Genomic DNA, 12,500 nt, shown 5'->3' on the forward strand with positions numbered 1-12,500 from the left:
GATCGCGCGGGCGCGCAGGCGAGCGATCACGCGGGCGCGCAGGCGAGTGGGCGTGAGGGTGGGCAGGTAAATGAACACGTGTCCGAGGCGACGAACGCAAGCGATGGCGCGACGGCGAGGGATCGTGCTGCCGCGTAGGTGAAGAAGATCGCTGGCGATAATGATCACGTGATGGTAAGCGATGGCGAGCAGCATGTGAAGGTGAATGATTGCGCGCAAGAGGGCGGTCGTTCAGGGTTGCGCGATGAGGAGCAGCATGCGTAAGCGGGCGATCGTTCAGGGTTGTGCGATGGCGAGCAGCATGCGCAGGTGAATGATCGCGTGAAAGGGTGCGATGGTGATCAGCATCCGCAGGAAGGCGGTCGTTCAGGGTTGTGCGATGAGGAGCAGCATGCGTAAGCGGGCGATCGTGCAGGGTTGTGCGATGGCGAGCAGCATGCGCAGGTGAATGATCGCGTGAAAGGGTGCGATGGTGATCAGCATCCGCAGGAGGGCGATCGTTCAGGGTATTGCGATGAGGAGCAGCATGCGAAAGCGGGCGATCGTGCAGGGTTGTGCGATGGCGAGCAGCATGCGTAAGCGGGCGATCGTGCAGGGTTGTGCGATGGTGATCAGCATCCGCAGGAGGGCGATCGTTCAGGGTATTGCGATGAGGAGCAGCATGCGTAAGCGGGCGATCATGCAGGTTCGTGCGATGGCGGGCAGCATGTGAAGGTGATCGCTGGCGAACTGGTGATCGCTGGCGAGCTGGTGATCGCTGGCGAGCTGGTGATCGCTGGCGAGCTGGTGATCGCTGGCGAGCAGAAGGTCGACGCGTGTCCTGTGAGAGGATAGGTTCACGAGCAGGAACGGGAAGATCGCTGGCGCGTTGGCGAACATGTGTTTCTGACACACGCGCAGCACGATGTTGCGTAGCCACAGGACCAGGTGGATGGTGAGCAGGGAGTTCAGCAGGAACTAAAGGGTGGTCAGAGACCGCAGGGCGATGGTCCTCAAATGAGCGCTGACGCTCGGAAGAGAGCTGACGAGCAGGAGAGCGCTGGCGAGGGGGGCGAACCTCAGGAGAGAGCCGACGAGCAGGTGAGCGTCGGCGAGCAGGAGAGTCTTGGCGAGCAGGAGATCGTCGACGAGCAGGAGATCGCTGGCGAGCAGGAGATCGCTGGCGAGCAGGAGAGCGCTTGTGCGCTGGCCCTGCTCGCGTAAGGGAAGAATCCCTTAGCCCCGAAGGGACCGTTGCCCGTCGGGTGACGAGTTCTCCAGAAGGCGAAGATCCGGCAGGAGATGGAGAGCGGTCCGCAGAGAGGTTCAAGGAGGGCGGAGCAGTCGGTTGAGGCTGACGAGGAGAGTCCCCCCCGGAGGACGAAGACCCAAAAAGGCGCCTCTTAGTCCCCCTGTAAGGGGAAGGGAGGCCCTTGTGGCGTAGAGGGCGGTGAGCCTTACGGCGGAGGCGGCCTCGGGGGAGATCGTCGGGACCATCGGTCCTCCGAAGGGGAGTCTCCTTCAAAACACTTCCCTCAGAAGGAAGCTGGGCAGCAGTCGAGACCGAAGGACTCACTTCCCCCTTCGAAGGATGTACGGAAGGAGGAGGAGAGCCTAGAGCACCATCACCAGCAACAGCACCTGCGTCGGAAGGCCCAGCCACGTCGGAGGCCTCTGTCACCACGACGTCGACAATAGACAGAGGGTCTACCTCCGCTACCACCGGCGACTGTTTAACAGCGGCCCCCAACGAGACAAGGTCAATAAGAGCGACCCTGGAGGGCAAGCCCTTAAGCCCCAGGGACGACCAAATCTGCAACAGATCATCACTGGATAAAGTATTATTATCAATAACCTCCCCCGGAGGAGGAGGGGGAACCGCCTCGCTATGGGAGGCGACGCCCTCTCCCCCCACCGAAGGTAGGGAAACAGAACAAGGGCCTGCGCTCCCACTCGGACGACTCTCCTTAGGAGGCGGACGAGGGGGAGCTTCGGAGGAGGTTTGGGCGGCGGAAGAAGAGTCCCGAGAACCTTCCTCCTTCAAGGCTAACCCCGGAGGAGAACGGTCTCTCTTGGACTTCTTCTTACGCCGACGGCCAAACCTCTCCCACTGGGAGGCAGACCACTCCCTGCACTCACGGCACATGTTATCCTGGTCGCACCGTCGGCCCCGACATTGAGGGCAGAGGGTGTGAGGATCCGTAATCACGTCCGACATGAAAGTCCCACAAGGACGGCCGGCAACTCCAGGGCATGTCCGCATATTAAATAAAAGAAAATAACTGAAGGTCAACTTCCAACCAATCACACAAGCTGAAAAGAAAAAGAAGAAAATTAAAGGCTGTCACGAAGGCGATGAACAGACACGTCTGATCACCGCCGAGCCAAAAGTGAAGTGAAGCAAGTCACCGGTGTGTGGAGGGGGGAGGGGTAGCAAGCTACCCTTCCCCACCCCCCGCTAACTAGCGCGGGGGTAATTAACCCTCGTTAAAAACTATTGGCTCGTCATTTCAGCTGCGCTAAAAGTAAACCCTTTGTAAATAGCGTGGTTTGTATTTCGGTTACGGAACAAATATACAGTATATATATATATATATATATATATATATATATATATATATATATATATATATATATATATACAGTATATATATGTATACAGTATATATATATATATATATATATATATATATATATATATATATATATATATATATATATATATATATATATATATATATATATATATATGTGTATAATATATATATATATATATATATATATATATATATATATATATATATATATATATATATATATATATATATATAATATATATATATATATATATATATATATATATACATATATATATATATATATATATATATATATATAAAGATAAGGGAAATATTACTCAAGAGTTAGAACAGCAAGATGAAAGAAAGTTTATAAAATTAGGAGGTCAAAGTAATATTGAGAAGAAATAGATGAGAGAGAGAAATTTAGATTTGAACTGGGGGAGCAATTTCTCCACTTTCGAGAGCCCTCTTGCTCATCACAATGCTTTAACATGAATAAGGTATTCCCTGCTGAAGCATGATGACTTCGGCAAGGCATTCTCTTGTTAAAAGGGCTACACAAGGAATTTAACTTTCCCCATATTTTCAATGAGAAGTGCCGCAAGGCCGGCCCTGTGAGTGGAAAATTCCAAAATTTGAAAGTCTCCATTTTGGCCCTAAAATATTTCAGGGAGTCTTTTTAGAGGTATTTAATGTTTCTGCGCATGACTAAAAAATCTGGTAAAATTATTAAGGCCACAGTGTATGAAGAATTTGACTGAAAAATGCAGCAGGGCAGGCCCTATGGATGGAAAATTGTATTTGTGTACGAACAAACTTATTATACACTTTGGTACCTGTTAACAATAACACTGCATGCTAAAAAAGAAGTACTGAAACCCACACCAGTCTTATGAACTTCACATGACTAAATTTTTAGATTTAAAACAATTTTTCACTTACCTAATTTTTAGATATAATTTGTTATTTCAGCCATGATCTACGGTACTTCCAACTCCATGTAGAAGTGTCAAAATGTTTCTCCAAGTACATAGATTATGATTCTGAATTCACTTCAATAGCATCCTGAGTGTACTTTCCAAAACTTTTCATGTCAAGGGATTTGAAGGTGTTTTGTTCGGTGTGTTTCAGTACCATATATCAATACTGGTCAATTTATTAAAGATGAATCATAAAATCTGAAAGAAAACTATCATTAAAATTCTATAAGTATCTTTACATATCCATATTACAAGCAAGTTCTGTATAAAACAAAATGAACATTCAGTCCTTATATATCAACTGAGCACCTTTTTGTGAGTTATAGATGAGGGAGAAGAGGAGCTTGAAGGAAAGCAATAGGAAAAGGGGTTGGGACTTATCCCCCCAATCTCTGTCTAATAGTGCAGCTAGTAAATGAATACTTTGGCTGTTGCACTGTGTATTTATCAGACAATAACCAATATACAAAAAGGCATTATCTCAGGTATTGGATTACTTTTCCAAGATGACGCTAATCACTAATTCATCAGTCTTTTGTTCCCACTGCCAACGAAGTTGGAGGGAGGTTATGTTTTACCCCCAGTTTGGGTAATAGAAATCTCATAATTATTACCTTTTATTTCGGAAATTTCACAGACTGCTTTGAAAACTTGCTCATGATTACTGAAGGAGATCCATGCTTCTCATTTCTCATTTTCTTTGAATTTCATCCTTATTTCAAGAATTTTACTGTAAGGTTGAAAAGTCATCCACAATGCTTCATAATGGCAATTCACTGGTATAACACATATATGGATGACTTTCCATTTCCTTACATTTCCATTAAGTTTCTGAACATTTGAAGAGCGGTCCTTACTAGTTCCTTGGTTGTCAACAGAATTTTCCTTAATTAGACTAGCAGAGATCATCAAAGTGCCTGGAGGGAGTCAGCATATTCAGGGGAGGGGGATGGTTATAAGCAGATTCCATAAGAAAGGGCCGTGTTTGATTAGTTTTTGTTTTTTTGTTGTTGGTAGGTTTACCTGCTTAAGAATATTAAAGGAAATATCACACGTTGGAACGGAAAATTATAGTACATTCTCCACCATCGGCAGAGTGACAGTATTCTTCCCAGATGGTCCACTCCATACCCTACCATTGGGATAGCACCAAAGCAGATATAGAGGCACAGATGTAAGCTAAACCCCCCTGTTAGAACTGAGACCAAGAAAATATGGAATCATCCTCCCCATATCTGTAATGATGGGCTTCCGGCCAGAAGCCAATAGTCCTACCTCAAGGATTGAATCCCCCCTGATTCCGATAACCTAACCCTTGTGAATAGTTCTGCCTTAAAAGGTCCAAACCATCTTCAGGATGGCTGAGATCATCCAATACTCACGCATATAGCTTGGAATGCAAATACCTCCCAACCATGATCCCTTCCCCCATTCATCTAAGCTGGCAGTAATAACGAATGTGGAAATATCCCCGCCTTTTAATATAAAATAAAACAAAAAAGTGAAAAAATTCATATATAGTATCCTGTATACATATACATACACAAAGAGAAATTTAGATTCAAACTGGGGGGGGGGGGAATTTCCCCTAGTTTGAGAGCCCTCTTGCCTCTCACAAGGCTTCAACAAGGAAATGAAATTCAGTGTTAAAACCGAGTGACTCCGTCAAGCCATTCTCTTGTTAAGAGGGAGTTGCACTATGTAGGAAACGATAATAGGCTGGACAGCAAGATGACGAAAAGAAATGCAGGACTAGTGGAGAAGTAACTGGCTAAATAGCGAGTGGTGCACCGATAGGCCTATCACTCTATAGGATTAATAATGGCCTTCTCAATCATAAGGCTCAATACCACACAGTATTCTAGAATTTTTATTCCAACTGTGACCAAGTTGTGGAATGATCTTCCTAATCGGGTAGTTGAAACGGTAAAATTTCCAAAAGTTCAAACTGCAGCAAATAGTTTTATGTTGAACAGGCTGACATAAGTCTTTTTATAGTTTATATATTAAATATGTTATAATATTGTTAATGTTTTAAAAATAATTTTCTTTTAATTGTTCATTACTTCTTATATTGTTTATCTACTTCCTTTTCTCACTGGGCTATTTTCCCCTGTTGGAGCCCTTGTGCTTATAGTATCTTGCGTTTCCAACTAGGGTTGTAGCTTAGCTAGTAATAATAATAATAATAATAATAATAATAATAATAATAATAACTTAAGAGGAAAACTATGGACTCAACAAAGTATAAATTTTGAGGGAAGATGCTCGAATATTTTAAATAAATAACCAAGATATGCAAATGAGCAAATTCGTTTATAATTATGGTGCCCAGAGTCAGGTTAGGTGGTAGGGTTGCTCCCTGCTGAAACAGCAGGTTAGGTTTGACTAGGCTAAAGAAGAAGAGGTTATGTATCTCTGCATTCTTGTATTTTACATTATAATCTAAGGCGGTAAGCCAAACAATTTCTAGGTTTACGTAAAATAAAACCGGTCAGTTTAAGCAAGTTGAGGAGTTTGAGATGGAAAAAACAATGGTTTCCCCTGAATAGTAGGGACACAGGATCCCAAGTTGAGGGTGAGTAACATCTCATTGGGGGTGAGTGTATGGTAGTGGCCACTTGCATGTATGATGACGGCCAACTAAGAATACAGCAGAGTAAGGAGGAGTCACAGAAGGGCGTTAGCTAACCATTAGGCAAGTAGGTCAGGACACGACTTGTATGTTAGGTTGGGCGGGGAAGTTCATTTTCCATGCACGTTGTAGTAACTGGGTGCTGATATACAGAAGCTACTCTTATTGTTTCAACCTGACTGATTACATACTGAAGGCAAATTTCTGTTGTCACGTTACACTCCCAGCTTACAATACACACTGACAGTAAGACGACTGTACGACCTGGCATTGGATTTCAGGGTTAGGTTCGATTGCATATACGTAATACAAAGACTCAAGAAGCTTGAATATACAGTAAACCTCCATCTATGACAGAAATATCTCAAATTTATCCAATTCATATAAAAACCTATCTGAAGAACTATCATACTATCCTAATTAGGTTATGTATAGGCCAGATTCCCGAATTGTGTACCCTAATTGGACGAATGTCAGATAAAACATATTTCACATCAAAGCCTAATTTCAAATTTCCCACAGACAATTTTATGACCTCGATTTACATATATATGTACATAGAATGTTAAATATACTCACAACTGAAAGATTCTCTGCACTCAGTTTTGAAAATGTTCCAGGTTCCTCGCTGCTCTCTCCACAACACAGTGAATCTGTGAATTGTGGGCACACTACTAGAAGCGTTGTGATTTGCAAAAAAAATAATTAATTACACAGACAGGGTTTTACTTCTCACTTCGAGACTTTTTAATATATTTGGCAACATCTTTAGTTGGTGTTTCTAAATTCCCCCATCTATATGCCATTACTTCTAAATTTTCGTGATTTATTACAGCAATTTCAAGCATCACAGTATTGTTGGTAGCAGCCATTTGTTGGCTCTCAAGGTTAGGTTAAGCTGACAAGAAAATTGGTCCCTTGAACCATATTAATACGGTTCTATGTCACTCTGTCCAATGGTATCTTAAAACTCTCATAGGGAGATCATCTGGAAAACGATTAACCACAGGAAATATGGGACACGTCAATCCCTTTGCTAATGATTTTCAATTTCAAATGAAGCGGTAATATTTGATAACTTTACTATTGAAAAGTAGGCTTACCTCATTTCAATTAAGAGTATCGATTATTGTTGCTCAATCTAATAACATTAGCTATTTAAATATTAAATATGTGTCTCTTCGTTGTCTTAAACAGGCAGTGATAAAGTTGGATATTAAATCCGTCTCCTCGATATATTTAGTAGAGGCAACAGAGCTTCTAACATGTTCATCCTACTCAAGTGACGTCATAACAAAATAAATTCATAATTAGAGCTTATATCCTTGTGTAAAACATCAAGATGATAACATTCTATGATAAAAACAATTGAAATAAAGACTTTGAATAAATAACGCTTCTGCTACCATAGGTATTATTATTAAACAAGAAGCACATACCGAGATCTTTTTTTTTTCGTGATATTTGAGAAGTGCAGCAAAAGTATAAAATCTAATTTTATTCTATTTAACAACAAAATATATGGAGCCCCTAATTGCAAGAAAGCCTCCATTTAAATGCAAAAAAGCACGAAATAATCATAGTTAAAGAATCCTAGCTAGAGCGTTTGAAAAAAAGTATCTGGTAATTTGCACTATATTTTAAACAGCAGCTCATAAGGTGAGGAGCTCCATCAACTTTGCGGGAAATATCTGTCCTTTCATTGGCTAATTCTTTCTCTCTCGTGATTGGTAATATTCTGATGACGTCATTCTTCCTATTTTTATGAATGAATAAAATGAGATATGGTAAAATAGCTATATTTATTTTAACTAGAAAACTACTAATCAATTTATAAATTAGTAAATAAAAGTTCAAAACTATATTAGACATGTAAATAAATATACAATATGTCTTGTTGTTGTGTAAAATCAAATGAATATAATATTCTAAAAGGAATTTATGACTATGATTATGGCTACGATGTGAGGGGGCCAGCTCAAATAGTAAACACGGGCAACAGTAGCCAATCAGAGGACATAGATTTCCCGCTATGAGTGAGTTCCTCTGATTTATGAGTTGCTGTTGAGTAATAGCACCCACAATTTCCTTTTAACCAACTCAAAACTCTAGCTTACGGGAGAAAGTTTGGATAATAAAAATAATTTTTTTTATAAAGCAAACTATATGTGATTAAATACTACACATAATTCATTATAGATTTAAAAGCAAGATTATCTCATTTCAACAAAAATAAAAGTTTTGTTGCTTAAATCTAAGCCCTCTGGCCTATGCATTCTGCGTTTTTCAACAAGTAATAATAATAATAATAATAATAATAATAATAATAATAATAATAATAATAATAATAATAATAATAATAATTGTCCATTAGATATCATGTAGTCCCGATCACTTAGCAACAGCATAAAGCCTATTCATCCTACTGATAGAGTCACAACGTAATTAATCCATTATTAGGTCTTACAGCATTGTGGAACATTATCATTATAACAGTTTGAGAAAAGCGAATGAAATAGAAATTAGAGGTATTGTTATTTATAAAGTACACACTATGAATATTGTTTTGTTTTGTTGAATACGAGAAATGCAACAAAAATGTAAAAAGGAAAAAAAAAAAGTCTTATTTTGATTCATAAGAACAGGCCTCAACAATAAAAGCATCCATTTGAATACTGAAAATATAAAATAAACATAGTGATGAATAAATAAAACAGAATAACGAGACTCACCTAGCTAGAGCGCTTGAAGAAATATAACTCGTAATTTGCACTGTTTAACAAACAGCTGCTCATAAGTATGAAGAACTTTCTTTGCGTGACAGGATATAGCTGTCCTTTGATTGGCCAATTCTTCCTCTGTCATGATTGGTGGTTTCCGATGGGGTCATACTATCAATATTTACGAAAAAAAAATAGCTATATTCTTTATAATTAGAAAGCTACTAATAAATTATCAATTTAATGAGTAAAAACGTAAAATTGTATTAAATAAAGAATGAAATATGTAATATGTCTCGTTAAATGGCAAAACTTAAATAAATATAATATTCTATAAGGAATTATTAACTATTTCTATGGCTACGATGTGAGGGGGGTCTGGGTGATGTAGTAAACACGGGGGACAACCAATCATAGTTAAGGATTAAGTAGCCAATCAGAGGACAGATATATTGCGCTATGACGACTACACCCTTCGATTTATGAGTTGCTGTTTGAGTAACAGGGCCAAAATTTGCTTAAATGTTATTCAAACGCTCTAGCTATACCAATTAATTTTAGTGTTTATATGTATGTACTTTATGAAATAGGCTGTTAAAATACTGTAGATGCTCTTTATTGAAATAATATTTCGGTTTACGTTATGTTGGTGTGGCCATAAGACATCAGTTGACAACTCTTCAATCGTATTTTAACCAACATAGTTCGTTACCTTGTCTGTGATTGTTATTAAAGGATTTCATACAGTATTTGAAGGAATGTCAGAAGACAAAAGAAGCTAAAATCTAATAAAACAAAAAATTATATGATTATGTTTTTATACGAAGATAGAGTAATGTGACGTCATGAAGTGTAGGATGAATTTCATAATCTTTAGTAAACATAGCGTATATTAGTGACTTGTATTCTTTATTATTATTATTATTATTGCAAAACTGTGCTGTGATAGAGTTTATCAAGCAAACGGCGTTGCATCCAAGATTTTGAAAACACAAAATTACCGTATGAAAACCAGCTGATGTTGCCTATCTTTTATTCATGTTCATAATCAATATAATTATTTAATTTTTTTGTGTGTAGGCTACAATACATTATCATAAACCGTAGTAGTGACGGACACTCCCATAAATGCTGTTTCAGTAACCTGTCTCGTATTTCCCTTGCATTGTAAATTCTATGTATTTCAGCCAGACAACTAACCAAGAGAGAGAGAGAGAGAGAGAGAGAGAGAGAGAGAGAGAGAGAGAGAGAGAGAGAGAGAGAGAGAGAGAGAGAGAGAGAGAGAGAAAATTATCAAATTTACAATTGCAAAGGTTGTATTGTATTCACTGTGGTAGCCTATTGGATTATATGACTGTGGTCCAAGACCAGCTCAAACTTGATACTGTAATTTCTTTAAGTCTGCAACCTCACTATCCTAGGAAGCTAAGGAGTTTTTTTGGGGGGGAGAGCCTGCAAGCCTACCTATATATGGCCAGTCATTAGGGCATTGTCATTATTCTTTGCCTTTGACATTCATGAGTTTTCTTTAAACCGATAGTTATGTTTTATTTCAATAATATATCGCCTCTTTCTGGACTTAATAGAAACATAATTTGGATTGGATGTAATTCATTGGGACAGGCATAAACTTTCTTATTGTCAAATCGATGTTCTTTATGGGGAAGTTATTAATATGAAGCTAGTTTTATGATTTATTAATTATTAACGTGTTACCTTGCCAGGAGTGAAAACGATGGCTGGGGAGAAAATACAGTTAATACGTAGTCTTAGGGTAAGTGAACAATAATGGTAGTCTAAGGGGTTTGCAGGGGTCATAGCCTACTGGCATGTAATGATATGGTTCATAGGTTAAGTTAGGTGGGGGGGGGGGTACTTAGGTTAAGTGGTGTTCTTGTACTGGTTTCCCTTTTTTAATTTTTTTTTTTTTCATAAATTTTGAGATTTTACACCCGGTCTGTCCCCACAGACTGCAAAGGCTCCCACGAGTAGTTGGAGAGTAAAAAAATCTGCGGCCACTCATTGGGCTAATGTAGGTCGAAGTTTCTTAGCTTACACCAAATTTTTAATTTTTTCACTTAAGAATGAACAATTTTAAGTATTACTTCCACTTTAGACCTTAAAATAAATCGGGATAAGGATTTTGGTTCCTGGTTCCAAACTGCTAAGCCCATAAACTAAGGTTGTGGGCATTCGTCAACTAAATATGTGCAAAGCATGTAGGTAATAGATGTTATAACTTTATGGTACAGTACTATAATTGAACTTTATACTGTAATCATAGGACCCCAACAATAGTTACCATCTCGCATCATGATAGGCCGGCCGATTCTTATGTTTGATTCATGGAAACATAAAAATAAACAGAGACTCTAGTATCCGTTAATTACGATACTTTAATAGTGAACCACATAGCTGGCATACGCAGTCCATCCACACAGCATATAGTGCTAGAACGGAAGGGCAAAGACCGTGTAAAGGACGTTTGCAAGACATGGTTAGGAAAGCTCCTCTGTTTACAATAGAAATTGGATGATAGAGAGTTTTACATTTCCCTTCTCTCAATGGCATTGACTTTACACAGACGTTCTCCTTAGTTATTATTGTTGTTTACTTGAATCAGCTGTGAGAAGGCATTGTCGATTGTGGGCTGAGTATGTTGAAGACGAGGGGCTACACCCTGTCCCTCTCCAATCCTACGACAACTGGCAGGATCAACTAGGTAGTTTGCTTAATTTCTTTCTAAAACAAGGCCATGGTCCCCATCCTACTACCACAAGTACACGGACGTACACACTACCTTCTCTCGCAAAGACAGTCGTGGTCTTGCTGCTCCAGCAGTATTGACAATAGTAATAGAAGCATTTACCTCTAAAAGTCTTCCCAGATTTGCCTCATTTCTTTGTGAATGAGATTGTTCAAATTTGCTTTCTCTGGTGCACCACTTTTTACAAACTTTATACCATTTAAAGATATTTGCTCTTAAATCATCTTAATCTTCCTAGTATGACTGAGGCTTAGAATGAACTCTACTAATATCATATAATGAATGCTAAAGGAAAAAAATGCTCCAAATTTCCATAAATTCCATCTACGGATAAAAATTATTTTTCCTCCCCAGAAACTTCCCAGTTGTTTAGGTCGTGGTTTCAACATAGTTCTGGTCTCAAATTTATGATTTTAAATTCGTTTAATGTTTCCTAACTAATTCAAACATTTGTCCATTCCTTTTATATATTTTTAATAAGTTTAGCGCTTTTATTTCAACAATCCAATGTAAATATAAATTTTCACATTTTCTTCTTGGCACTTGCAAAACAGACAGAAAAATTTCTTGTCCTAGTATGGATTTTTCATTGCATATACACAGTATACTACACAATTTTTAAAACAGAACTTTAAATTCATTTCCGCATCACTTGCTGTAGTATACACTTTGCATTGGAATACAACTGAGGCTAGTTTTACAGTATTTTCTTTTAACATGAAGTTTTCTTGTATCTACATTTGAAGGTAAATGGCAGTAAAGTAACGGCAAGCAACCTGGATGGAATGGATATACAAAATAAAATATAGAATAAGCAAAATGGAACAAACAATAACA

The 12,500-nt window shown here is 39.0% G+C and overlaps 1 protein-coding gene across 1 annotated transcript in view; it reads right to left on the bottom strand.

Annotated features, from left to right (window-relative positions):
• The window catches only part of LOC137660185 (5' exonuclease Apollo-like), a 44,832-nt gene extending 37,972 nt beyond the window's left edge, over positions 1-6,860 (bottom strand). The window contains exons 1-2 of the mRNA XM_068394891.1: positions 6,756-6,860; positions 3,504-3,739 (exon numbers count right to left, since the gene is read on the bottom strand). The gene's annotated coding sequence lies outside the window, so the exon portion shown is untranslated. The remainder of the gene's footprint in view (positions 1-3,503; positions 3,740-6,755) is intronic.
• Between the last annotated feature and the right edge of the window lie 5,640 nt (positions 6,861-12,500).

Source organism: Palaemon carinicauda, chromosome 20, assembly GCF_036898095.1.
Source record: "Palaemon carinicauda isolate YSFRI2023 chromosome 20, ASM3689809v2, whole genome shotgun sequence".
NCBI lineage: Eukaryota > Metazoa > Arthropoda > Malacostraca > Decapoda > Palaemonidae > Palaemon > Palaemon carinicauda.